This window comes from Musca autumnalis, unplaced genomic scaffold (genome assembly GCF_047663935.1).
Source record: "Musca autumnalis isolate F117 unplaced genomic scaffold, ASM4766393v1 scaffold_3, whole genome shotgun sequence".
NCBI classification, from domain to species: domain Eukaryota; kingdom Metazoa; phylum Arthropoda; class Insecta; order Diptera; family Muscidae; genus Musca; species Musca autumnalis.
This window is the reverse complement of record NW_027411866.1, coordinates 241,190,549-241,203,280: the sequence shown is the minus strand read 5'-3', so window position 1 is coordinate 241,203,280 and position 12,732 is coordinate 241,190,549. Positions and strand designations below refer to the sequence as shown.

Sequence of the window (12,732 nt, the reverse complement as noted above, 5' to 3'; positions counted from 1 at the left end):
CAAAGTTCTTATATAGTCTGGATACCCTTCAAAGATCTTATATAGACAGAAGACCCTTCAAATATCTTTTATACAAAGAAACCCATCTAAAGGTCGTCTATAAAAAGAAGACATTCTAAAGGTCTTGTATGGAGAGAACACTTTCCAAAGGTCTTCTAAAGGCAGAATATCTTCAAAGGTCTTCTAAAGACAGAAAATCTTTAAAGGTCTTCAAAAGAAAAAAAGGCCTGTGAAGGTCTTCCATAGAAAGAAGACCTTTCAAAGGTGTGCTATAGACAGAATACCCTCAAAGGTCTTCTATAGACAGAATACACTTCAAAGGTCTTCTATACACAGAAAACCTTCTGAAGGTCGTATATAAACAGAAGACCTTCTAAAGGTCTTCTATAGACAGATCACTTCCCAAAGGTCTTCTACAGACAGAAGACTTTCAAAGGTCATCTAGAGACAGAAGATTTTAAAAGGTATTCTATGGACAGAAGACCCTTCAAAGGTCTTCTATGGACAGACGATCTTCTAAACGTCTCCTAAACGTCTGCTATAAACAGAAGGCCTTCTTAAAGTCTTCTATAGACAGGAGACATTCTAAAGATCTTCCATAGACAGAAGACCTTCTAAAGGTCTTCTATAGAGAGAATGTCTTCAAAGGTCTTCTATAGACAGAAGATCATCAAAGGTCTTCAATAGACAATAGACAGAAATTCCTCCGAAGGCTTTCCAGAGCCTGGAGATTTTAGTGATGTTGTATAGGCAGAAGACCTTTCAAAGGCCTTCTACAAACCTAAGATCTTCAAAGGTCATTTATAGACAGAAGACCCTTAAAAAGTCTTCTATATACAGAAGTCCTTAGAAGGTATTCTGTGGACAGAAGACCCTTCAAAGGTCTTCTATGGACAGAAGATCTTCTAAGCGTCTCCTTAACGTATCTATAAACAGAAGGCCTTCTTAAAATCTTCTATAGACAGGAGACATTCTAAAGATCTTCCATAGGCAAAGGACCATCAAAGGTCTTCTATAGACAGGAGATCATCAAAGGTCTTCAATACAAAAAAGACCTTCAAAGGTCTTCTAAAAATAGAAATTCCTGCGAAGGCCATCCAGGGCCTAAAGACTTTCAATGATCTTCTATAGGCAGAAGACCTTTCAAAAGTCTTCTACAAACCGAAGACCTTCAATGGTCATCGGTAGACAAAGAATCTTCCAAGGTCTTCTATAGACAGAAGACCTTTAAAAAGTCTTCTAAAGACAGAAGACTCTATGGACAGAAAACCATTCAAAGGTCTTCTATGGACAGAAAATCTTCTAAACGTCTGCTATAAACAGAAGGCCTTCTTAAAGTATTCTATAGACAGGAGACATTCTAAAAATCTTCCATAGGCAGAAGAACTTCTTAAGGTCTTCTATAGACAGAAATTCCTCCGAAGGAATTCCACAGCCTGAAGACTTTCAGTGATCTTCTATAGGCAGAAGACCTTTCAAAGGTCTTCTACAGACCGAAGACCTTCAAAGATGTTCTAAAGGCAAAATACATTCAAAAGTCTTCTATGGAAAGAAGACGCTTCAAAGGTCTTCTGTGGATAGAAGACCTTCTAAATGTCTCCTAAACGTCTACTATAAGCAGAAGGCCAGAACAGGACACTTTTCAGAGGTCTTCTATAGACAGAATACCATCAGAGGTTTTTTATAGACAGCGTCCCTTCAAAGGTCTTCCATAGACAGAAGATCTTCAAAGGTCCTTTATAGACGGAAGATATTCAAAGGTCTTCTATGGACAGAATACCTTCCAAAGTCTTCTAAAGACAGAAATTCCTCCGAATGACTTCCACAGCCTGAAGATTTTCAAAGATCTTCTATAGGCAGAAGATCTTCTAAAGGCCTCTATACACAGAAGCCCTTCTAAAGGTCAGATAGTCAGAAGGCCTTTTGAAAGTCTTCTATTGGTAGATTTTGCTCACCTCTTCGCATCAGTCAGCGTAACGTCGTCAAACGGAATTGAGGTCCTATATCTTTTCTTCCCAGGTTTCGAGAGTGACTTAAACGTTGCCCATAATTTATTTGTTCCGGCTCCAATGTTACATTTCTTCAGATGATTTAGCCACATATTCCTCTTAGGCTTATCGACCAACCTGTTAACTTCCAGTGTCAGCTCCCTGACTCTGGGGCCATTAGGGTTGGCACTACGAAGCTCATCACGCTCATAGCTTTGCGCAGAGGCGATATCGTAACCAATGAAGTTCTACTGAAGTGCGATTATTGCTAGTCGAAAACTTTAACCAATACCCCGCCATGGGGACGTGAAATACCGGCAATGTTTACAATCCCAAGAGTGCTAAAAAATTAAAAAAAAAAAATTTTAAATTTGCTAACACCGTCGCCTCTGCTGGAAAATCTCATTTCAGATATCGCTTCGCGTATTCGACCAGAAGGTATATGGCGAGCGGCTAGTGCTGTGCTGATGTCTCGGAACGTCAGTAAGGTTGATCAGATATCTGAAGCAGTGATTAGTGAACTCTCTAAAACTAGGCCATTTAGATTTAGGTAATGAAATCGAGGGGTCTGGAGACAATTATGGGGAGATGGTCTAATCCAAGAAAAATGACGGGTTGCCAGGTGACATCATTTGTCAGACCAGATGACATGATGATCTTGTAGGAGCATCCTCATTTACCGTGGAAAATCTGCTCAGTCAGCACCATAGCCCTCTGTAGTGCGATTCTCTAACACATTTTTTGAGTTGCCGACAAAAATTGGTAAAATTTTGTATTGACAAATGATTCTAGACAAGACTCTAGGTGGGCTTGAGAGAAAAGGCTCCAAAAATACTTCATATCTGTAAATTTGCAATAATGTCTTTCAAACTCCGCCATTGTCTTGAATGGCTATCACATCCGACATGCCTGATGAGCTGAATTAACCACCAGCGAAACGATCGTAGCATATTGGTTGGGTGTATGGTACTTCGCTAGAATTCACTTTTTCACTACAAACTCCTTAGGTCATGTTAGCTGGATTAATTTAATTTATTAAAAATGTTTATAATTTCGCTAATTAACGATATTTTTCGGTAAGTTTGCGACCAAAAAGGTAGCTGCAAAGTTCTACCGACAGCAAGAGTGCTGACGATTTCTATTTGAACTTTTCATTCATAATTATGCGATTTAATTTTAACGATTTTTGTCGGTGACTCAAAAAATGAGTTAGAGAATCGCACTGCTGGTCATTGCCGAGCACCGAATGCCATGCTGAGTATTAAAGTCCTCCAAGGCCAGACGGTTACGACCTCCCAAAAGCGGGCTAATGTTTGGCCTTTAATCTGGAGTACAGCTATTTATTGGCGGGATGTATAGGTTAAGCAACTCTACCTCGGCAGTTCCACATCTGACTTTTATCCCCATACATTCCAGGGTTATTAGAGCCAGGTTTAAGCAAGATGCATACGTCTGAATTGTATAGACTGGTGCAATAGGAAAGCTAATTCCCCACCTCCTGCAATCCCCCTTCTAGTGGGATTCTTCCTCAGACATAGCATTCGCAATTCTGTAAGCTGCAGTTGTTGTTGAGGTTGTTTTCCGACACCGCCGCGATCGACTCATTGGAATTAAATATACAGGACATGGATGCGAACTGTTCCTAGGTAAAAATCGCTACAGCCACATACGCACCATAGGTCAGTGGTAAACAGTGGTTTTTGTTAGAGTTGGGCAATCTCGTTCAATTGAATGATCCGGATCACAATCTCGTTCAATGGACAGCGGTAATTTCTTTGACAAAACTGCGTATACTTAATTTCACACGTTGGTTTTTATCATGTTACTCATTCGTCTTTGCACGAGGACATTGATCCGGATCGTTCAATTGAACGAGATTGCCCAACTCTAGTTTTTGTACGTCAAAACTCACCACAAGTAGCGGGAAAACCGCCAACTTGGCACCCTGATATAGGATGCATTTTCAGGAATTGGAATATCAACGACTGTATTAAGTGCTGCGTATTCGGCTGCTGCGGGGGAGTTTCGTATTCTAACGACGACCGCGACGACTCACTGGGGACTGTGTTAACGAAGAATACAGCAACATAGTCCCTGTTGATGTCCTTCACATGCACGAGTCCAGAACAACCCCTGAGATGTACTCACTCCCGGCATCTATTGCACTTCACCAAAGTTTCAGTATGGTGGATGGGGATGTGATAAACTGGGTACACCTACATATATTGGTACTGAGTTTTCCTCAGTCCCGGTACGGACCAAAAGAATCCAGAGCTGACGTTAGGGAAAATGCTGCTCCCAACACAAACATGTGTACACTTAGGTGGCAGCCGCTGACAGCAATACGAGTGCTGTGTGGTTTTCGGTTCAATCCGGTATCGAAGAACCCGCCGCCGTGGAATTGTGTAAGGCTTAGAGGGGCTTTTCGGAGACTCCGGAAAACATAGTGACAAGAAAAATACGGCATTTTTGAAAATAACCGTTCAGTTCCTAACCAACCCCTGCAAGTAATTTGGGGTTCTGAAAGGTTCAAAAGCTACACCGTACCCCAGCCTTGGATAGTTCTGCAAGCGAAACAAAATTAGTGAATTCGCACATTACACATGTCGCAAATAAAATAAAACAATTGAAATTCTAAATAGAATTCAATATCTTCACTTTCCAAACGAATGAACAGAACATTCGCTGCTGCAAGCTCTTGTTTTCGTCGCCATCGCACATTTATAAATTATTTTCTCTCAATGAACTGAAAATTAATTGAATTGTGAAAATAAATTGAATTTTATTTATTTAAGGGCTACGCAACTCCCTCCCCCTCGCACACACACACAATCATCTGCATACATATTCGTTGATTTTTACAACGGAAAAACAGTTTCACGAACTCACGAATAATGTAAACATGCCACCATACATGTCTGAGGCTACAATGGCATTTGCCAGGATATGTTTTATTTGTTGTTGGAGTAGCAGCAAGCTTTGCAGTGCCTTAGAATGCATTGGGAATAAAAACCAGCAACCAGTTGAAGGTGTTTTGGGTAGGGTTGCGTTGTAGCCGAAAAAAACGGAAACCCCACTCCACAACAAACTTTTAATCTCGGAAACGGAAATACTCTCATGCCTGCCAGCCTGCACAATATAGAGAGGCATGTGTTGGTGGTGTTTATATTTTACCGGATGTATAGAAGAATGCGTGTTTTGTGACATATTTCCATTGTGTGTGTGGGTGTAAAATCTATGGCCCAGATGCGACTAAGTGGTACATGTGGTTTGTTGGCTGGGTCGCTTGTATTCTATTGATACCCAATTCAATCTTTAATTCAAAATTTGTCATGTGTAAAATTTCAGTTGCATCCTAAAGACTTTGGTGGTTTGCGCTTCCTTGATTTTTTTTTGTGTGTGCATTGAAAGAGAAGTGGTGGGTTGGTGCTGTATTGCTTTTTATCAGCACTGCATAGGAAAAAGAAGAAAATATTTGAACATCATAATGTTGGAAATACACCCACAAGATATAGGAACCATATGAACGTAGGGAATGGAAGATACCAAGGAACGGTCCTGATCGGTTTTAACATGGCAAAGCCCAGGATTTATCTTGGTCCCTCTTTTATCTCAAGTGGACACTGACCTCCCCGTGGAGACACCTGGGGAACAGCCTTTAACACCTGTTAAAGGTAGTGAGCTAAAATGTGCCGAGCGTTCACCCATAAGAACCTTAAAAACTTGGGTTTGGGCGTCGGGTTAGTAACCCTCCCCTAGAAAAAACAGCCTACTATGCAAAAACGAAAGAAAAGAAAAACAACCCCCTCTAATGTTGACGAACCCCGCAAACGTTTTAAGGACCATGATCTGCAAATCTGCACCTGGCCCAACAGTCAGGAAATTCAGTCTCCACAGTGAAACATCAGACAATGGTATGAGGCTGATAGACTTTGCAGCTGCAAACAACATGGTAGTTAGCAGTACCAGATTTAATCATCTCGATATTCATAAGGAAACCTGGCTGTCTCCAGATCAGAAAACAAGAAATCAAATTGATCATGTTGTGATAGATGGAAGACATTCATCCAGCGTGTTGGATGTACGATCGTTCCGAGGCGCAAACATTGATTCGGACCACTACCTTGTTGCAGCAAAGGTACGTACCTGTCTAAACGTTGCAAACAAAGCACGAACAGACACAACGCGGAAGTTGGATATCGATAGGCTGCAAACACAACAGATAGCCACAGCATATTCCACTCAACTAGCCCAATTGCTTAATGCGAGCACTCCTTGTCCCGATAACATAACAACACAATGACAAAATATTTACCAAAAAATCCATACTTGGATTCCAGAGACCTCCACAAAGGAATTTATGGTATGACCAGGAGTGTCGTGCTGCTACAGAAGAGAAAAATGCGGCATATAGGGCTACTCTACAATCAGTAGCAACGCGTAGCGCAAGAGAGAGGTATAGGGAGAAAAGGAGAGAAGAGAAACGTCTTTTCCGCAAGAAAACGAGAGAAATGGAAAAGCGGGAGTGTGAAAAAATCGAGATGTACAGGAGCCAGAATGAAGTCCGAAAATTCTACCAAAGAGTGAAACATCAAACAGATGGCTTTGGTACAGGCACATCCTCCTGTAGAGACCAGCAAGGTAATCTGGTAACAGATATATAGGGTGTTTTTTAAGCTAGATAGAACTTTAAATTGTAAAAAGTAACACAAAAAATTAAATTTTGATGAAACTTTTTTTTTATTTGTTTCAGTATACTCTGACAAATCATCTTGAATAGACTCACGCTTGAACAACGCTACGAAATTATCCAAATTTACTTTGAAAATCAGTCGTCGATTCGCGCAACTTATAAACGACTTCGTCATTTGTATGGCGTACATAATTGTCCATCTGAACAAGCCATTCGTCGAACTGTGGATAGCAAAATTGCCGCATATGGAGTGAGACCAATCCACAAGAGACCCTACAGACTCCATTACATCCAGAAAAATGCACCGTATGGTGCGGTTTTCACGCTGGCGGCATCATCGGACCTTATTTCTTCAAAAATGAGGCCGGAGCTCGCGTTACGGTCAATGGAGATCGTTACCGCACCATGATCAATGATTTTTTGTTTGAAAATATGGATGACATTGATCCGGAGGAGATGTGGTTTCAACAGGATGGCGCTACGTGCCATACGGCGAACGCAACCATCGACTTATTGAAATCAAAATTTGGCGATAAATTGATTTCGAGAAGTGGACTTGTCAATTGGCCTCCAAGGTCGTGCGATTTGACACCTCTCGATTATTTCCTGTGGGGCTACGTGAAGTCACTGGTTTATGCTGATAAACCAGCAACAATTGATGCCTTGGAGGCCAGCATTGTTCGTGTTATTCTTGACATACGGCCAGCAGTGCTCGAAAAAGTGGCCAAAAATTGGACGTCCAGAATGCACTTCGTCAAGAACAGCCGCGGTGCCCATATGCCCGAAATCATTTTCAAATGTTAATGTCACGTATTGATCTTTCGAATAAAAAAACATTTTGATTACAATTTAATTTTTTGTGTTATTTTTTACAATTTCAAGTTCTATCGGGCTTAAAAAACACCTTTTAGATAGCGTGCTTAGGATATGGAAGGAACATTTCTACAATCTGCTGGTATCCAATAGCAGTGAAGACGATGATACCACAGATCCAATCCCAGAAGATGGTATAGAATGTAAACCGCCCGGCCAAGATAAGGTAAAAACAGCAATCAACCGGTTGAAGAATAATAAAGCAGCAGGAGCCGATGGCTTACCAGCCGAGCTATTTAAAACCGAAGGCGACGCGCTGATAAGGTGTATGCATCAGCTAGTTAGCACCATCTGGCAGGAAGAACGCGTACCCGACGATTGGAACCTGAGCATCCTGTGTCCCGTCCACAAAAAAAGGAGATAAGACTGCTCCAACTACAGGGGCATAAGTCTACTCCCGATTGCCTACAAGATAGTGTCAGGGATATTGTGCGAACGACTAAAGCCAATGGTCAACGATATAATTGGACCATACCAATGTGGCTTTAAACCTGGCAAGTCCACCATTGACCAGATATTTACCCTGCGGCAAATCCTGGAGAAGACCCAAGAGATGCAGATCGACACCTACCACCTTTTTGTCGATTATAAAGTAGCCTTCGACAGCCCGCTACGTTCAAAGGTATTCCAAGCCATGTCTGAATTTGGTATTCCCGCAAAGCTCATCCGGCTTTGTAAAATGACTTTAACTGATGCTAGGTCCTCAGTTGAAATTGTAAAGAACCTCTCCGAACAGTTCAGTACCAAAAGAGGTTTCAGACAAGGAGACATCCTTTCGTGTGACCTATTCAACATTTTGCTGGAAAAGGTAATACGAGATGCAAATGCCAAAAGAAATGACACAATTTACACCAATAGCCACATGTTACTTGCCTATACTGATGACATAGACATCATGGGACGATCAGTAGAGGAAGTAACTGATACCTTTAGGAAGGTAGAAGCAGAATCTGCGAAAGTGGGTCTGGCGGTAAACGGCGAAAAGGCCAAATTGATGGTGTCGACGCGCAAAGCGTCCATAGAGCTCGGACCAACTGTGGAAGTTGGTACCTATAATTTTGAGGTAGTTAAAGACTTCGTCTACCTCGGCACTGCCATAAACACAACAAACAACATCAGTTGTGAAATAAGAAGAAGAATTGTATTGGCCAACAGATGCTACTATGGTTTAAGTAAGCAATTTAAAAACAAAGCCACATCTCGTCAAACAAAAATAACACTATACAAAACGCTGATACTACCCGTGCTAATGTATGGCTCCGAAGCATGGGTACTTGCGCAAGCAGATAAGGCAGTGCTTGGTGCGTTTGAGAGGAAAATTCTTGGAAAGATCTACGGGCCGATTTGCGTTGACAGTGAATATAGACGTTGTATGAACCACGTGCTATATCAGCTATACAAAGACATGAATATAGTTAAACGTATCGAGATGCAACGATTGCGTTGGCTAGGGCATATCATAAGAATGAGCAATGATGAACCCGTTAAAAAGGCGTATGAATACATGCCACATGGCGTTGCACGCAGAATTGGCAGGCCAAAGAATAGATGGCGCAAACAAGTGGATGAAGAAATGACAAGTAAAAAGTGTCAGTCGGCTTTGCCGACAGATATATACCCTCAGCCAATGTGAAGCGAAACTTTTACCTCCGGACAGATCGAATGTATTTCAGGTCTCTTCAGAATTTGGCCCTTTTTGGACATTTGAACTTGCCGACAAGAATGTGGAATAGGAATTAACTGCACTAAGACACAAATGTTGAACTTTTGTAGGGCAGGTACTCTTAGGGAGGACCGATATGGGCCATTTTAGAAGTTAAACTAAATTTTGATAAAATATTAGGAGATCCAAAGTGATATTTTTTAAATATTGGGGAGAAGTACCGGAAGTTGGGACCGGTATTGCCCATGTGACTAAGTTAGGATATAATATGAGGAAGACCAAATGTTGGACCAAATCGGTTGAACAGTTCGAGAGTTATCGTGTTCTCCGACCGCCACATATGGTGACATAGGGGTTTTTTACACCTTTCGGGCTGGTTTCGCAAGAAATATGAACTTGTCCCTGAAAAAACGTTTACCGTCGTAATGGAGGTAGCGAATGCAAATCGCTTCAACAAAAATCAAAGTGATTCGAGAGCAGGTCTTAAAGTGAACTTATCCGAAATTTTGTGTGGGAGGTACCAGAAGGAGTAGACAAATTTAGTCCATATTCGAACCTGATCTATACCTGGTAGATATATTAGGATGTGCAAAGTATGGATTACATCGGTCACTCCCTTCAAGAGTTATCGTGCGCGAAATTTTTCCTAACATTTCTGAAGTTTTGTGGGGAAGGTACCTGAAGGAGTGGACCGATATAGCCCATCTTCGAATTTAAACTATGTTTTGATAAAATATTACGAAGGCCAAATTTTGGACCGAATGAACAGATCCGTTCGAGAGTTATCTTGCGCTCCTACCACTACACAAGGTGTCATAGGGGCTTTTTTGCAACTTTCCGGCCATTTTCTCGGCAAGCATTGACTTGCTCCTGATGAAACTTGTACCATCGTATGGGGGGAAGTGAATACAAGTTGTTGCAACAAAAATCAAAGCGATTCGAGAGCAGGTCCTAAACTGAACTTGTCCGAAATTTTGTGTGGGAGGTACCCGAAGGAGTGGACCGATTGAGTCCACATTGGAACCTCATCTGCGTCTGGTAGAAATTTCACGATGTGCAAAGTATGGACCAAATCAGTCACTTCCTTCAAGAGTTATCGTGCCCACAAATTTTCCGAACATTTTGGAACTTTTGTGGGGGAGGTACCGGAAGGAGTGAACCGACATAGCTCATCTTCGAACTTAAACTAAGTTTGGACAAAATATTACAAAAGCCAAAATTTGAACCGAATCGGTTCATCCGTTCGAGAGTTATCGTGAGCAACAGCCAGCCAGATCAACTCTAAATTGCCTGAAACACATTTCGTCCAAACATACTTGGGGTGTAAAACCATTATTTCGATGAGGCACATTTTGCCCGTATGAAAGTGTATATAACCTTTCTAGCCTAAAGGCTGAGGGTATAAAAAGGCGCGGTATTCCAAAAAGCGAAGCGAAAAACAGAGAAGAATTGAGATCTTTTCTTAGTTCGGTCTATGGAACAAATGTTCTGTAACGGGCCAGCTAAGTAAGTAAGTATGCGTATGTGTATTTTCATTGCACCGAATATGTGCCATTGATTATTCTATTCACATCTAACTAATGCATCAATCGGGCGTTCCACTGTCCGCTGCCTGTCACACGTGCTAAAGCATTCAGTTGTGCTTCCCCGAAGGCCCCCACCCTATACATATTCATTGTGGTCACCATCACACATCTTCATAATGGCCTGTAATTTTCTATATTTCCATTTTATTTGTACAATTCCATCATGATCCGAATATTTTGTTTTTATTTACTTAATTGTTGTTATTGTTTAAATTTATTTAAGTCAAATATAAAAATAATTTACATTGCTATTCCATTTTAATTGTTTGTTTCCAATTCATTAGACAATTAAAATAAATATTTATTTTGGTTTTTCTCTCCCTCTCTCTCTTTTACAGGTGAGTTTTTGGTAGACAAATACGAACATTTAAAGCATCAATGTGAGTGAGTATGATTAAAAATTTTATTTTTATAATGAATTTATATTCAAATCAAGGTAAAATTAGAAATGAAATATCAAATAAGTTTATAAATGAAAAATTAAAACACAAAAACGATTTTCTACGGAATGCCAACATAAGTTTTAAAGTGAAACAGAAAGTCACAAAAATTAAATTTAATTACGTCTGTAAATTTTTTTAACAATATTGGCAGCAGATTTTCCTAATTGGCAAACAGTACACCAAATTTATAAAATTTTTATATATTTTTCAAAAATTCTCTTGATTAGCATCACCTTATAAAATTTGAATATTTCCATTTACTACGACAAACACAAAAATGTTGATGATCAATAAACTCTCTATGAAAATATTTAACGGCGTGAAGAAACTCTTTCACGACAATCTATTGACGCACATCAAATGTTTATTGATAATTCATAAAAGCGTGCGAGTGTAGCAGTTTCCCCCATCATGTCGCTAAATATTTTTATTCACACATAAAGTTTATGAGAATTATTTATTCACTAATGGAAGGTGGTCATAAATAAGACAGACTAATAGCAAGACAAAGCAACAACACATACCAACAAAAGACCAATGCAATGAAAATATAAAACTGAAATGGAAAAAAATTCTTTAAACGCACACCAAAAAAAAAAAACACCCATCAGACACCAGCGGACCCATAACGTTTCGAAAACGAAAACAAAACATTAAAAAGAAGACAATCTTTGAACAACTCCTCAAGACGTTAGTTGCTCATATGCGATGAAAATTTTGTTCATAAATTTTTTAATGACATTTTAATGTTTTTTTTTTTTCAAAATACTTGGGGGAGTCTTCTGTTGTTGTTCGAATTTCATGGTTCATATAAAAACTGTACTGCCTGGGAGGACCACAACATTAAAGAAATGCTCTCTAATGTTTGGCTATAATCATAAAATACCAACCAACACCAGCAGCAGCATCATCATCATCATTTGACTGGAGACCTCCTCAAGGAAGTAAAGAGTGGAGTAAAAAAACAGAAATACCTTGGCAGTTTGTAAAGCATTGTCATAAATATGACATATGGAATGAAAATTTATGGCCAATTTTCAAGGATAACAAATGTCCACCAGTTTTTTTTATTGGCTTACTTTTTCCACAATTATAAAAATTTATAGGAGGCACCTAATAACGTAAATTATGTGGCGAATTTTCAAATTTAAATTTTTAAAGTATTTTTATACCCTCCATCATAGAATGGGGTATATTATGTTTGTCATTCCGTTTGTAACTACTCGAAATAATCTTTGTGCAATTCTACATCGATATATCTATGTCCGTCCGTCTGTGGAAATCACTCTAGCTTCCGAACGGATTGAAGTAGGTGGATGAAATTTTGGTAAAATCTATTATATGTATGAAGGACTTTTGGTATTGAAAGCGGGCTATGTAGGTCCACGTTTTCGTATAGCCCCCATACAAAGAGACGCGTGACGCGTCGCACCGTGTTGCCGCTTCCATACAAATGTGCACAAAAATAGAAGGCGTTGACTTAGGT

The 12,732-nt window shown here is 39.9% G+C and overlaps 1 protein-coding gene and 1 non-coding gene across 4 annotated transcripts in view; both read left to right on the top strand.

Moving 5' to 3' along the window:
* Nucleotides 1–12,732, top strand: part of dnc (phosphodiesterase dunce) — a 1,334,769-nt gene that overhangs the window by 117,539 nt on the left and 1,204,498 nt on the right. The gene's annotated exons all lie outside the window — the stretch shown is intronic.
* Nucleotides 2,200–2,329, top strand: LOC141400213 (U4 spliceosomal RNA). Its single transcript, XR_012412106.1, has one exon. It is a non-coding gene; the product is annotated as a U4 spliceosomal RNA (small nuclear RNA).